This window comes from Centrocercus urophasianus, unplaced genomic scaffold, assembly GCF_019232065.1.
Source record: "Centrocercus urophasianus isolate 14NV4802_14NV808 unplaced genomic scaffold, USGS_Curo_1.0 seq_28, whole genome shotgun sequence".
NCBI classification, from domain to species: Eukaryota; Metazoa; Chordata; class Aves; order Galliformes; family Phasianidae; genus Centrocercus; species Centrocercus urophasianus.
In genome coordinates, this window is record NW_024884844.1 from 14523265 (window position 1) to 14536736 (window position 13472).

Genomic DNA, 13472 nt, shown 5'->3' on the forward strand with positions numbered 1-13472 from the left:
CTCCATATTAATTTATATATGATCATCCTAAGTGCACAGTCATTTTCCTCACCACATCTTTCAAGGATGAATCGGTAATTTAACCAGTTGTCATGTGAAAAGCAATAGATGTTCTATAAAATACTGAATTTGGTTCACTGGATGGTTTTAGTTCCAATACTTTATTTCAGTCATATCTGAAATAACAAATTTGTTTTCTACTGACTTCCTTTATTTCAAGTATGGGTTGACAGCACATGGCCCTAAGTCCAAGATCAGAGAATCACAGAGTACCAGAGATTGGAAGGGACCTCAAAAGACCATGCAGTGCAATCCCCCTGCCAGCACAGGAACACCCGGGTCAGGGCACACGGGTGGGTTTTGAATGTCTCCAGGGGAGGAGACCCCACCACCTCTATGCAGCCCGTTCCAGTGTTCTGTTACCTTCATCATGGAGAAGCTTTTTCTGGTATTTACTTGGAACCTTCTATGTTGCAGCTAGCACCCACTGCCCCTGTCATTGGATGTCGCTGAGAAGAGCCTGGCTCCATCCTCATCACACTCACCCTTCACATATTCATAAATTCCCATTTTGACTGCTGCTGAAACTCCAATATTACTAAGCAATTACAAGTATTTGTTTAGAATCAATCACTGCGTGTGTGTACTTACAGTTACCCTGCTTCCCCCTGCTCCATTTTTATCACCTCAGTTTGGTCAGTAATGAATTTCAGACAGCCATTTGGTATCCTGAAACTCTTCAGTTCATTTTCATCTTTTCATAAGCATGGTATTTTTTCATCATGGTAGAACTTTCAAAACTGAGAAAAACTCAGCCCAGCCATCATAAAGTCAGGCAACCCAGTAAAAGAAATCCATATAGGTCTCAAGGTTTGTAAACACCTTCTGAAAGGTCAGAATTTGCATGAGGTCACAATTTATTCTTGATCTGCATGTGAGTGCCACTTTATCAGAATACAACTTCTTAAATCTGAATTTCAGCAAATGAAACTCCATAAAGCACTTCGTGACGTAACAGCAAAGTTGAGATTTTCTTACACAAAGAAGTGTATAAACAAAGTGATCCGATGCTCCTTCTCCTTTTTAACGCAACTCTTTAGAGCCAGTTTTCCATCTTTCTGTCCAGTAGCACCACAACTGTTAGGACGGATCTTCAAGAAACAAGTAATATCAAACTTAAATTATGATAGCCCAGTGGGATGAGCTACAGACAGGCTCAATCACCATGCCAACTGCAGAATAAACAAACGTTGTGAAAGGATGGCTAAAGAGACAAAACCAAAAAGATCTTTTATGCCTCTTTCTTCACAGGACCAATGTAGTTTTGAACAGCTTTGACTTGAAAAAAAATGAGTATTAGTTGACTTTGTGAATCAATCAATCAACTTAAGTACCAGTCATTTATTTACTTAACTTTCTTTCTCCAATTAAACTGTCCTCCTCGAAATGAAGAAATATGCATGAAAAACCGTGAAGATTGCTCACGGTCTGGATTGACCATTATAAAGAAACCTATTTGAAATTTGACACCAATTTATCACTCGAAAAATTACGCAAACTCCTGCAGAAAAAAACTAAAAATGATTTGTTATGAATGGCTCAAATTATATGTAGAAACTAGGAAGAGGCTACTAAAGCATAAGATTGTGTGCACATAGAATATAATGAACATGAAAATCTACACACGATATCAAGCTAGGCTAGCACTCAAGTTTTCTGTATTACTGCCTACACTGATGAATGCAATAGGAAAAACAATCACTGCAGAATTAGCCCTTCTCTCAGTCCAAGTTATATTAACTGAGTAGAATGCAGGCTAGTTCTGTTGATGTCAGCGAAGCAAAACAAGCCACTCAGCTTTCCCAAGCGTGTTAGAGGAGATCCTGCTGACCTGTGCTCTCAACTTGTCCTAGAACACAGAATAAAGACCATGGCAGAAGATGACTGCTCATGCGTACATACAAAGCACTTTGCAAGGTACACTGCAAAGCTGCAATGATTACAGACAACATTTAGAGCAACAGACATTAAAAAACGAGCAGCTGTCCATCACACACATCTGGTTTACGAGAGTAGTCTTCAAAACTACCAATGGAGCTTTCCAAATATATAACTTTGTGACTGCAAAATAAATAAAGCCAGTAGCTACATTTAAATGCATCCTTGTATGAACCACCTGTATCAGCACAATAAACTCTGCAATCTGCTCTATATTTACAGCACTATAACAGTGAACAAAAAAGTTTACTGACAATTGACAGGGTAAGAAAAAAAATGTTGATATAAAAAAAAATTAAAACAAAAATCAAGGAAGTATTCCAAATTGCCATACCTCTCAAAAAAAAAAAAAATAAAATAAAATAAAAATAGCATAACCTGTTCCTTTTAGTTCCTTACATAAGGAAATAACAGAACATCTTTCTTCTAAGTGACTGCAATTACTAGTGTGCTTCATATTAGTTTTATCTTACAAGATCTTTCCTTCCCAGCATGCTGCCTGACTGTTGATCACAGCATGATCAAGACACTGTTTCATAGTCATAAAAAGTCAAAAAACTTGAAATTCAACAATTCAACCCTTTGGACCAGGCTAAACATGGAATCAATACTTTGCACTCTTGTTCACTTGACTCAGTGAAGATGATTTCTTATACACTTAAGTTTTAGGAAGAAAAAAGCTTCCAAAAAAAAGAATTTTTTTTTAAGAGGTTTATGAGATTTTTTTCTTCACATGCAATTTTTATCTTTTTAAGCACTACTAGAAGGAGACGTAGGGGTCTCACATTGCACCAGGGGAGACTCAGGCTGGATACTAGGAACGACTTCTCAAAAGAGTGATGGAGTCACTGTCCCTGCAGGTGTTCAAGAAGCATGGAGATGAGGTAATTAGAGACATGGTTTAGTGGGCAAAAGTGGTGGTAAGTGGATGATTGGATTTAGTGATCTTAGAAGTCTTTTCCAATTGTAATGATGCTCTACTATCATAGCTGAGTGTAAGACAATAACGGGCCCACAGTAACTGCTGTACGTTAGGAATACATTCTTCCCATAAATCCTTCTTGGTTTTCTAAAATTTACTTCTCCAAGCCCCCTCGTATGCATTACGTAGCAAGTAAATTATACAGATGCTTCAGCATCCTTATTTGATAGCTGTCTCAAGTTTTAAAAAAAGGAGACAGCACAACACCCTTATCACAGAGAAGGCTGCCAGTGTGCCACGCAACGACTCACAGTCGTATCGTCCGTAGCACGTGATCTCATACCCAGTCATTTGGCTTAAATCCTGACTTACAGTTTCTTCTCCAATGAATTCAAGGTATGACTGCAAAAATGAGTGCTTTCTCTACTAAGTTTTCAGAAAGATTGAGAATTGCTGGAATGCATAGCAGAGATTTCTGTTTATTTATTTAGTAGTACCACCACGCAAACCCCTGCATACAAGTTAAATAAATAAATGACCCTTGTGCTGTTTAGCAGCACCCTCATCCACACCCTTCCATTGTCTTTATACAAGACAACAGATCTCAACTTTCTTCCCCTTCCTCACACAATCTTTCATTTACACTTTGTTTGGGGTAACAGGCTTCTAACATGGTCTATACTAACAAAACTGAGAAAACAAGTCACTGGTCCTTTGCTGTCTGAGGAAGAATCAAAGACAATTAATACTTACAGTACTGCTATTCAGGGTTTCAACAGACAAGAAGAAAAATGAAGGAGAAAAACACATCCATTTACTTTTCTTTAGAGCCATACTTAATTTCACTGAAACGGGCATCCTGTTACTGAAATATCAGACCAGGTAACTACAAAGTTAGAGGTCACTTTGAAAGCTCTTAAAACTGTATGATGGAACTATTGAGCACTCTGCTCTTCTGCCTGATTTTTCTCCCAACCTACAGAGCTTTAGCCCCAACAAGGATCTCTGAACTAGCTCTGCCATCAACACTGAAAACAAGCAGTGAGATGATTCAGGGTTATTCCAAGGATGAAAAGTGATCAGAGATGTGATGGAAAACACTGCTTTGCATTTCTTATGCTTTAGCCATTTTAAAAGTGCTGGAATTACTTAAAAAATAATAATAATAACAAAAAATACCCCAGTTGCAGGGAGGTACAGTGTCTTCTATCAAGCTAAACAATACAACTTGAAAACCTGGCTTGTATGTCCTTCTCCAGGTATATTTAACTCACTAACACAGAGAGGAGCAGTTCTTAAAGACTCCCCATCTTCCTGGTTCAGCACATAGGAAGTAAGAATTTATTTCCTTCTTGCCTCAGCAAACCTTTCTGCATACTTGTGCCAGATTATGAAGCAGAAACTTGGAACATACCAGCTCAAAAGATGTATGGAAGCAAGAATTTAGAGTGTCTCTTCCCACGGGAACTGAGAATGTTTAGAAAGAAAACTTTTATAAGTCTTAATATAATTTTCCAGTCACTAAAGAAAGCAAAGTGCAGAAAAGTTACCAAATAAGTGTACAAACTAGAGGGAATGGCTCTCTTTATCTCTAAACTGGAAAACGAAAACTAAACAGCAGAAGCAAAATCAACAGCACTTACTAAGACAGAAACCTCAGCTTACAACCATCACCGCTGACAGACACTGCTAAGGGTGTAACAATACTGAATCCTACCCCCATAAAAAGAATTGTCGTTTGTAACATATCCATTATTTTTCCCCCCACCTTGTGATGCTGACTCTTCTTACCATTTTACAACACCACAAGTTTGTGTATCTTCACATTTTACACCTTTGTGTTTCTCTCCTCAAACACTGGTACACAACGCACACTGCAGCAACTAGCTTTAGCAAAGCAACCCTGGATAAATCTACACTTTTTCACCCCCAAAGATGAAAAGAACTGAAGGATTGCAACAGTTGGCTGTCGTAACATTTTTAGGCTGCTTTACATAAACAATTGGTAATTAAGATGTGACCGCTGGCCCTTATGTTTTGCTTCTCCAAAGCTCACAGTTTATCATTTTATTCAGCATTTTGTTGAATTAATTATTTAACATTGAGACTGTACTATCTTGCAAGTTCATCTAAAACCAACAGCCTCTGTGATGGCAGCATCCAGATTTCAAATGCAGGCAGACCAAACAAACAAAAAAAAATTAGAAAAAAACGCAGCTCAAGCACAGCCTCCAGATGTGATTGGAATGGTTTTTAATGGCTTGCAAATGACGATGTGCTCGCTAGAACCAGCTGCTCTTAAATTATGAATATGCAAGCCATTCACGTTAAACCCAAATCCCAGCATTACTCCTGCAAAGAAACCCCAGTGGTTCTTGGTCGTTCTACATGTTAGCTCTGTTAAGGATACAAATAGCAGTAAGCTTCAGAACAAATAGGACCAAACTATTGGCATTCCATGCATTAAGTCCATTATCACAGCAGGGGTTGTCAATCTCTGGAACTTTCCTATAACAGCTCAGGCAATATGAAGATTATCTCCCATCAAAAAGTAAGTATGGAAAATTAAAAAAAAAAATAATAATAATGTCTGCAGCATAAACAAATTCCCTCTGCTAATGCCATTCACATTGTTGGCTCTGACCTACCAGAAGGCTTGTACCAAGCTTCTAGCATTTAAAAACATCAATCATAAAAAACAAAGGCAGGACGTTGAATTATACAGTATTAACCTCCAGGGTTTGCAAATAAATACCTAAGATTTATTTATGTCCCGGCACGTTAAGAGCTTCAGTACACCGTCCTTTACACCAAACTGACTGCCAATTTGATGAACCTCTCTGCCCTCAGCAGGAGTGCAGCGTCTGTGATTAATGAGTGCGCGCTTCTGGAAAAGCGTAAGAACAGAAAATAGAGAAAATCCACACAACGACTTCTGTACACCCCAGATGGATCACTGCAACAATCATCAGCAAACTAGACTTCTCTTATACGAGAAAACACTGAGAGAGGGCTCTGGCTGTGGCATATTTTTGCTGATTGTATCTATATACCACACAACAACCACTGTGCTAGAATAATAAACAGCACATTGCATTTTGCCAGATATTTAAAGAAACTTTTAGCATTAAAAAAAAACAAACACCAAACTTGTCAATACAGACTGATTAATAAATAAAGTCACAAACTGAAGTTGCTAGCTTTGTATTCAAAGCGAAGGAAAAAACACTAACCCAGAGGATTCAGAAGCTCTGGCTTCACTTCCAACTCGGAATCTTGATAGGGATTCCAACTCAAGAGCAGCTAGGCAGTGCATATTTTGTAACATTAAAACACCACATTTAACAAACATTCTAAAAAACCCTGTTTTACACTTCCTCTAATTTCTAAGAACACAATAAAAGGCTTTTCTATTATTCATAATTCAAATGAAAACATCCTTTGCAACAACTCCAGAGCAGAAGTTCAACCTGAGAGTCTCAGAAGATGACACTGACTAATAGTTGCTACATGCTTTCCAGATCTACCACCTTTGTCAAGGTTTTATGCTGTGAAATACCTATTGAAATTAAAATCCCATTGCTTTCAATGGGACAGTTCACAATACTAACTCACCAGGTAGATAATTTTTTAGATGGTGCCTTTACATGTGCAGTACTTGGAGTTCAAACAGTTTATGCAGTGCCCCCCTCGGAGGGCAGTTTAATCTCTGCAAGCTCTTTTTGCAAACTACCAAGGCTTAGCACATTCAGCTCTTCACAATGCCTGACCTAAATCAAGTCAGAAAAACAAAAAGTCATGTGTCCTGCTCACTGGGAAAGCAAGACATTCAGGAGGCCCTGATGCCATGAGTGGAAAGGAAAGGGGAAAGATCTTATGTTAATGATAACGGTCATCATCCTTCTGAAAAAATAAAACAGATACTCACTTGCGTGGTCTTTTGTTTTTTTTTTTTTTTTTTGCAAGCTTGCAGAGATTACATCTGAGATATCCCGACTTTAGGTAAGGTTTAAAATGCGTTCTTTCTTTGATACTTCACTTTTCTCCACAGATATCAAAAAACACCCACAGAAAGATAAAATATTTTTATTAGGAATTATGTAAAATGCATAAATTAACTATGCCAAAGTAAGGAAATAAAAACCCTGCATCCTCCTTCTCTTATTACTACATTTAAAAACTGCAAATGCACATATCTCTTCATTGAGAGCCTTCTCACGACCTGGTGGTCCCATTAAGTGAGAATGTGGGAAATAAAATAAGTCTCTGAACTTCAGTAATTTTGTTTGGTTTTCAGTAAGAAGTCCACTGACAAATTTAAAAAGAACACAATTTTTTTCTTTAATCTTTATTTATTTGGCGAAGAACGGCTCAAACTGGGGCATTATAGAACTGTAAATTTAGAGGCAGAGAAAAGCAAAAAAGTAAGAACTCAGCTACTATGAGAAGTGGTGTGCTAACTGAATAGGATGCTCTTCTACATTTTTAGTTTCTATCTCAATCACACATTTTCAAGGTAAAACTGAAAACCAGCTTACTTTTCTTGGCCATTCTGAAGAGACTACATGAAAATACAACTCCAAATTTTAAATGCTCTGCACCGTCAACTTCAGTACTGAAGCAACATTACTTTTTCCAATCAACAAACCACGCATGTCAGTTTTCAAAGTGTCTAATAGGAAAAGCACAGATCAGCCATCAAGACACCTTTTCTTTCTCTTCTACCAACAACTTTTAAAAGACTCTCGGCTCCCTGACAGAGCCCTCGCCTGCAGAGCTGTGCAATGAACACATTCTCACCTCCACAGAAGTACTCAGAAACTCAGAGAAGTGGTAACTCAGTGGTAACTCTTGCTAACTATTTCTGTAAAACCAAGTAGGTACGTTGTGAGGGATGGGAAAGAGATGGATTTGCTTCCTCTAATCCAATATTGAACCATCTCATTTACAGTCCTAGATCCCAAGAACTCCAAAATCCCTACCAATCACATCAGAGATGAACAGACCACTGTTCTACCATTGCACGCTGAAAATACAACAAACTGATTTTTAATCTAAGACATAACAGTAAAACAAACCAAAAAATTTTAACCATACCTTCTTTTACAACGACATTCAATTTACCCTTTCTGGTGAGGTGAGAAAGAACAACTATACCCACATTTTGGATTTTGCACAATGTTATCCTCACCACTAATACAAGATTTCTTTAAACAGGCTGTCTGACATACATTCCATTCTGTTAACTTTCAGGATGCTTCACAGTGAGCAATTTAACCGTGACAAAAAGCACTGCTACCCTTGATGCCCACGTCAGTATTTCTTCTGATGGCAACCTAACACCACAAAGTAGCTTAGGATAAGGCATGGCACCATTTATTGGATGTGCACTAAACAAACCAAAAGCTGAACAACGCTTCAGAGAAAACTGACTTGGGAAATCCTCACCTCAAATCAGCTAAATGATGAAAACATGGAGTACTACCCTTCCATAATCTTCTATTAGAGTAACATCACCTTATTTGTCAAATAAAAAACAAAAACTGTTCTGTACTATTACAGTACATCTTTATCCTATGTCTTTATTAGAATACAGCCTTGATCTCTGACAAAAACAGCCAGGTTCTGGGGCGTTACCTGTTCTTTTTACTCCTACCTAGCACCAAGAAGAAAGTAAAAGCTCTTTAAAGAAACCTGTATTAGGGACACAAAACATCAGTGAAGTAACTTGAACTGTGGGATCCCCTTACTGTATTCGGTGTGTGTAGGAAACTGCATTTTTGGCAGTGCTATCTGTACCTCCCGATGACTCCAATCTTAGTTCTAAATATGCCATATGCCATTGTAATACTGTAAAACTAAAAGCAGTCAAGTACCTCCTCATCCTTACTTCAGGGAGATGAGGCAGAGCACAAACTCCCCCTTTGCAGCTGTGATATTCCACTTCTTGCAGGGACACAAAAGTAGCAAGGAAGTCTTTAACAACTGCAGTTCAAGCAGCCAGTGACTGTTCTGTTTCAATTCGATGACACCAGTAATGGCTTCTTAGCAGCTCCATGAAATCAACCAGCTGTCAAGTTGATGCATCAGAAGGAACAGTTACGCACTCCCATAAGAAAAAGCAACACATCAGGATGTTTTCTGAAACATCTGCTCCTTCACACTGCAGTTCTATAATAAACATGCAAACAAAGGAACAGGCAGCAGGACTCAAAAAGAAAGACTTCCATTACTTCCTTATTCAAGTTTTCTATGTCTCAGAAACACATGCCAGCCTTGTGGCAATTTATCCTTACCACGAGGTCAGTAAAAGAAGCAAATAATCATACCGCAATGCCTAACCGTGGCTAATTTCTTGCACAATATAAAAATAGCACCAATTTATCCTCTAAAGAGATAACTGTCTGCTTATTTTCATTAACACCTTTCTCCCAAAATTTCAAAAGTTCACATTCTCCTTCCCCTAATCCTGTTCAAATAATTTTACAACATATTTTCAATACATTGATTTACAATAATCTACAAGAATGAGTCTTAAAAGCACTTGTTGTTTGTTTTTTTTTCTGGTAATACAAAACTGTAAGCAAATGAGTACAGCAGTATTTCGTTTTTGTTTTCGTTTTTTTAAAAAAACAGGATGATGAATACCAACAGAGCAATTCCAGTTTATTACAGGTACACATTAGTCACAAAACTATTTTGTGCCATTCAGAACTGACTTTGAGCCACTCCTGAGAAGGGCGCACTGCCTGATTCTTCAATGCAGTCTATTTCTTTTGCAGCACTTCAATAAAAATGCACACATAGTTTACTACAGGTATGAGACCTCAAATACAATAACTATCATTGTCTGAAACTGCTTATCCTCTGTTGCTCACCCATTTGTAATCTACCAAATCTTCTAAGACCTCGGCTGCATGTATAATTTAGAACCATCTGTTCGATGTGCTCTTAACTACTTAAACACTTCATCTACCTCAGGTGCACGTAGCTGCCAAACAGTCAATTCCGTCATGCTTTCCAATGCATTTAAAAAGCCCTACACACAGCCAGGCAATCTGACACTCCTCCAACATGGCCCTTAGGATACTTTACACATATAATTCACTATCAACTTTGTCAGAAAAAGTCTCAGTGTACTAACAGGCATTTCTATTACTTTTTATGTTAATTGCTATCAGCATTTTTCTCAACCTCGAGGACAAAGGAAGGAAGGAAACAAAATACAGGCAGTTTCATATTCTCATTAGTGTAACAGTAAATATGCAGCAAGTAAGGTGACCATAGGAAAAAGAACGGAACAACAGAACTTTACCTGAAATAGGTACTTCCCTATACCCTGTGACAAGAGAAACTTCTAAGAGATCTTAAAGAAAAAGTGTAATTGAGAAGTAAATTGAAAGAACAGTGCCTTTTGTTGCTTCCCTTTTCACAGCAGCTGACACAGAGCTGAGAGCCAGTACTGACAGAGATTTTTTTAAGTAAATGAATTCAGCGCAGTGAGTGCACAGCACCACCATTAGATAGCATCGGCAACACTGGAAAGGGGAAAGGAGAGGAGGAACGGAGACTTTCTGAGAGGAACCTTTTAACAATACGCTTAAAGCACTGCTTCCAAATATACCCAATAACGTGCCAGATGAAAACGGGACAGCCGCGTGTTTCCATTACTCCCATGTGCTTCATCCGAAATAGAAACTGTTTACTCCTCAAGGGGAGGTTCTGGGCCAAGTTTTCCACGCATACCTCACCCCAAATAACTGCTTTCTGTACACGCCAATAACACGTACCTCCGAAGGGTTTTTTATTTAACGTAACAACTTCGGGTAAAAAGGGTGGGGGGGGTGAGGGTTCGGGAGAACAATGCAAAAGCCCGAGTATTTCCCTGCTGGTCACACTCAGCGCACCCCGCTCCCGCTGCTCCCCCACAGCGCAGCCAGGACCGCGCCGCCCGCTCCCGGCGCCACGGGTCGCCGTTCCTCGGAGCGCTCGCTCTCGGAAAAAATCCCCTTAAACTTAACATGACGTCACCGCCCATCCCCGTAACGTTTCCTAAACTTTGAGTCGGATCCAAAAGGACTTTCCGGATTTCCACTTATTCCCCCTACAAAAGACGAAGAGACTCGGGAATACCAATTTGCCCAAGATGGCGAAAGGCTCGTTGTTTGAAGGGCAGGAAAAATGGAGGAGATCGTAACATACACAAAGGGATAAATTTCAAGCGCCCGGCCGGGGCCGCGGCCGCCCGGCGCCCTTCGCGAGGAGCAGAGCGCGCACAAAAGACGACGGCGGAGGTTCCGCGCGCCGCCGCTCCCCGCCCGCCCCGCGCCCTGCCGCCCCGAGGCGCCGCGCCGGCGGACCAACGGCCACGTACCCGCGGCGGCAGCGCGGAGCTCCGCGGAGGCCCCGTTCGACCGAGCGGCGCCGCCTCTCCCGCAGCCCTCCCTCGGCGGCCGCTCCGCTCCGCGCCCCGCCAGGCGCGGGCCGCCCCGAGCTGACAGCCGGACCGGCCGGGGAGAGCGGGGCGAGGGCCGGGACGCGAAGCGGGCGGAGCAGGGCGCAGCGCCGCGGCGAAGGGCCGCCGGTACGGGAGGCCGCCGGCGGAGCGGCGAGCGGGCCGGGCCGGCCCAGGAACGGGGCCCGAGGCCGCCGGTAAAGTTTAAAGTCGCGCGGGACCGCGGCCGCCCCGTCCCGAAGCGCCGCGCTGCACCCCGACCGCCGGCTCCGCACAACAAAGGGACTCCCGGCCCGTACCGGCGGGCGAAGCGGCGGCCGCGGACGGAGGCCGGACTCGGCGATGGGCGGCCCCGCGTGAGGCTCGGCGCCCCGGAGCTCTCCCCGCCTCAGCCGCCCCCGACCGCGGCGCCCCCCGCCCCGCGGCCCGCACTCACCTCGCGGCCGGCGGAGCTCCGCCGCTGCCCGGGCGCCGCTGCGCGTGCCGGAAGGCGGCCCCTGCCCGACGCTCCCGGGAGCCTCGCGCAGCCCCGGGAAGGGGCGGGGGCGCGCGCGGGGGCGCGCAGTGCCGCCGCTCCGGGCGAGGCCGCTCCCTGCGCGCGGTTGGTGCGGCTCCGCCGGCCCAGAGTGACGTCAGCGACGCGGCCCCGCTCCGCCGCAATCAAAGTTGTTGCTACCGCGCCGGGAGACGGGGAGAGCCGCTCCTCTCGCCCCGATGCCGGGACGTCGTGGGCGTGAGGCGCCCGAGCCGCGGCTTCAGGGCTGTCGACCGACCCCGCTGCGCACCGTCATTTTGCGCCTGCGGGAAAAGTTGACGCCGTGCGCGCCTCCCGCTCGCGGCGACGGGGCACGGCCGCAACGGTCGCGGTCCCGGGATGGATCTCGGCCGGGAGGAACGGCCGCAGCCCGCGTGCCGCCTGCTCCACTGCAGGTAAGCTGGGGCAGGAAAAAAAAAAAGAAAATAGCGACAAAGGTGCTTTGCCACGGTGGCCATCGACTAGGGCGAGAAGGCGACCCGTATTCCCAAGAAGACATTTTCAAGAGACCGAGCTCCCAGTGGAAGCGAGAGCCAACTTTTGTACTTCGTGAGAACAGGGTAAATTCCAGCAGAACCAGCGAAGCGAGGCAGGCGGTGAAGTCACCGCGATGCGGAAGCACTGAGGGTTACGGGCTGTTGGCACGGGCACTTAAAAAAAAAAAAAAAAAAAAAAAAAAAAAAAAAAAAAAAAAAAAAAAAGCCTAGCCTGAGCCAACCTCAGCATGGCGATTGTGAAAGAGGACGAGGCTGCGCTGCACGGCAACGGCCCTGGCGTTGCGCACACGGGATCCTCTTTTTCTATTTTTTTTTTTTTTTGGGGGGGGGGTGGAGCATCGTCTCAAACTGAGCCAGGGCTGAAGTGCGCTTCAGGAGCCAAGAACTGTTTTCTGCAAACCGTAACAGCTGACACGTAAGATTACGCCATAGCGCTGTGAACACCTGAGTTAGTTCAGGATGAACTACTTAGAACTACAAAACTCAGAAACGTTTGCTTCTTTCACCCAGTTAATACACACATTTTTAAATCAACATTGTTTCTAAATAAAGCTGATCTCAGCATGAAGAAATATGTGCAAGCAGAAAGATGCCATTGTTTTCCGTTTCCTCGTGAGCCACTGTGGCTGTGATTTTAATTGTGGTGAAGGATCTTCATTAGTATTAACACATGGGTAGACTTCATAAAGCTGCTTCATTAGCAGGGAAAAAAAAAGCTTGGCAGCCACGCTCTTTTTGCATGCGATGAGAATGTCAGCCTTACCTCGGTCATTTGTAACATAATAAGTGCAAGCACAATGATTGCAATGCGGGAACATTGGGGGAAGGGCAAAAATGCTGCATAATACAAATACGAGAAAAGAAAGCTGCTCATTATACAGTAAGATGTGTGCTAAAAATTAGTGAAGATGACATCTCATGAGATTCATGCTTAATAAATTAATGTGCTGATATGTTTTTAATTATTATTTTTGTACCAGCTTATTTCATTCCCAGGATTCGTATCAGACAGCAAAGGCTTGCTAGCATTTATTGATTTTTTTTTTCCTCTGCCACATTCCCGGA

General features: G+C 42.8%; 1 protein-coding gene across 2 annotated transcripts in view; it reads right to left on the bottom strand.

Moving 5' to 3' along the window:
- The window catches only part of BAZ2B (bromodomain adjacent to zinc finger domain 2B), a 101343-nt gene extending 89490 nt beyond the window's left edge, over nucleotides 1-11853 (bottom strand). Inside the window, exon 1 of one of the 2 annotated variants that reach the window (XM_042827479.1) lies at nucleotides 11812-11853. The gene's annotated coding sequence lies outside the window, so the exon portion shown is untranslated. The remainder of the gene's footprint in view (nucleotides 1-11811) is intronic. The other variant, XM_042827478.1, reaches the window with a different exon arrangement.
- Between the last annotated feature and the right edge of the window lie 1619 nt (nucleotides 11854-13472).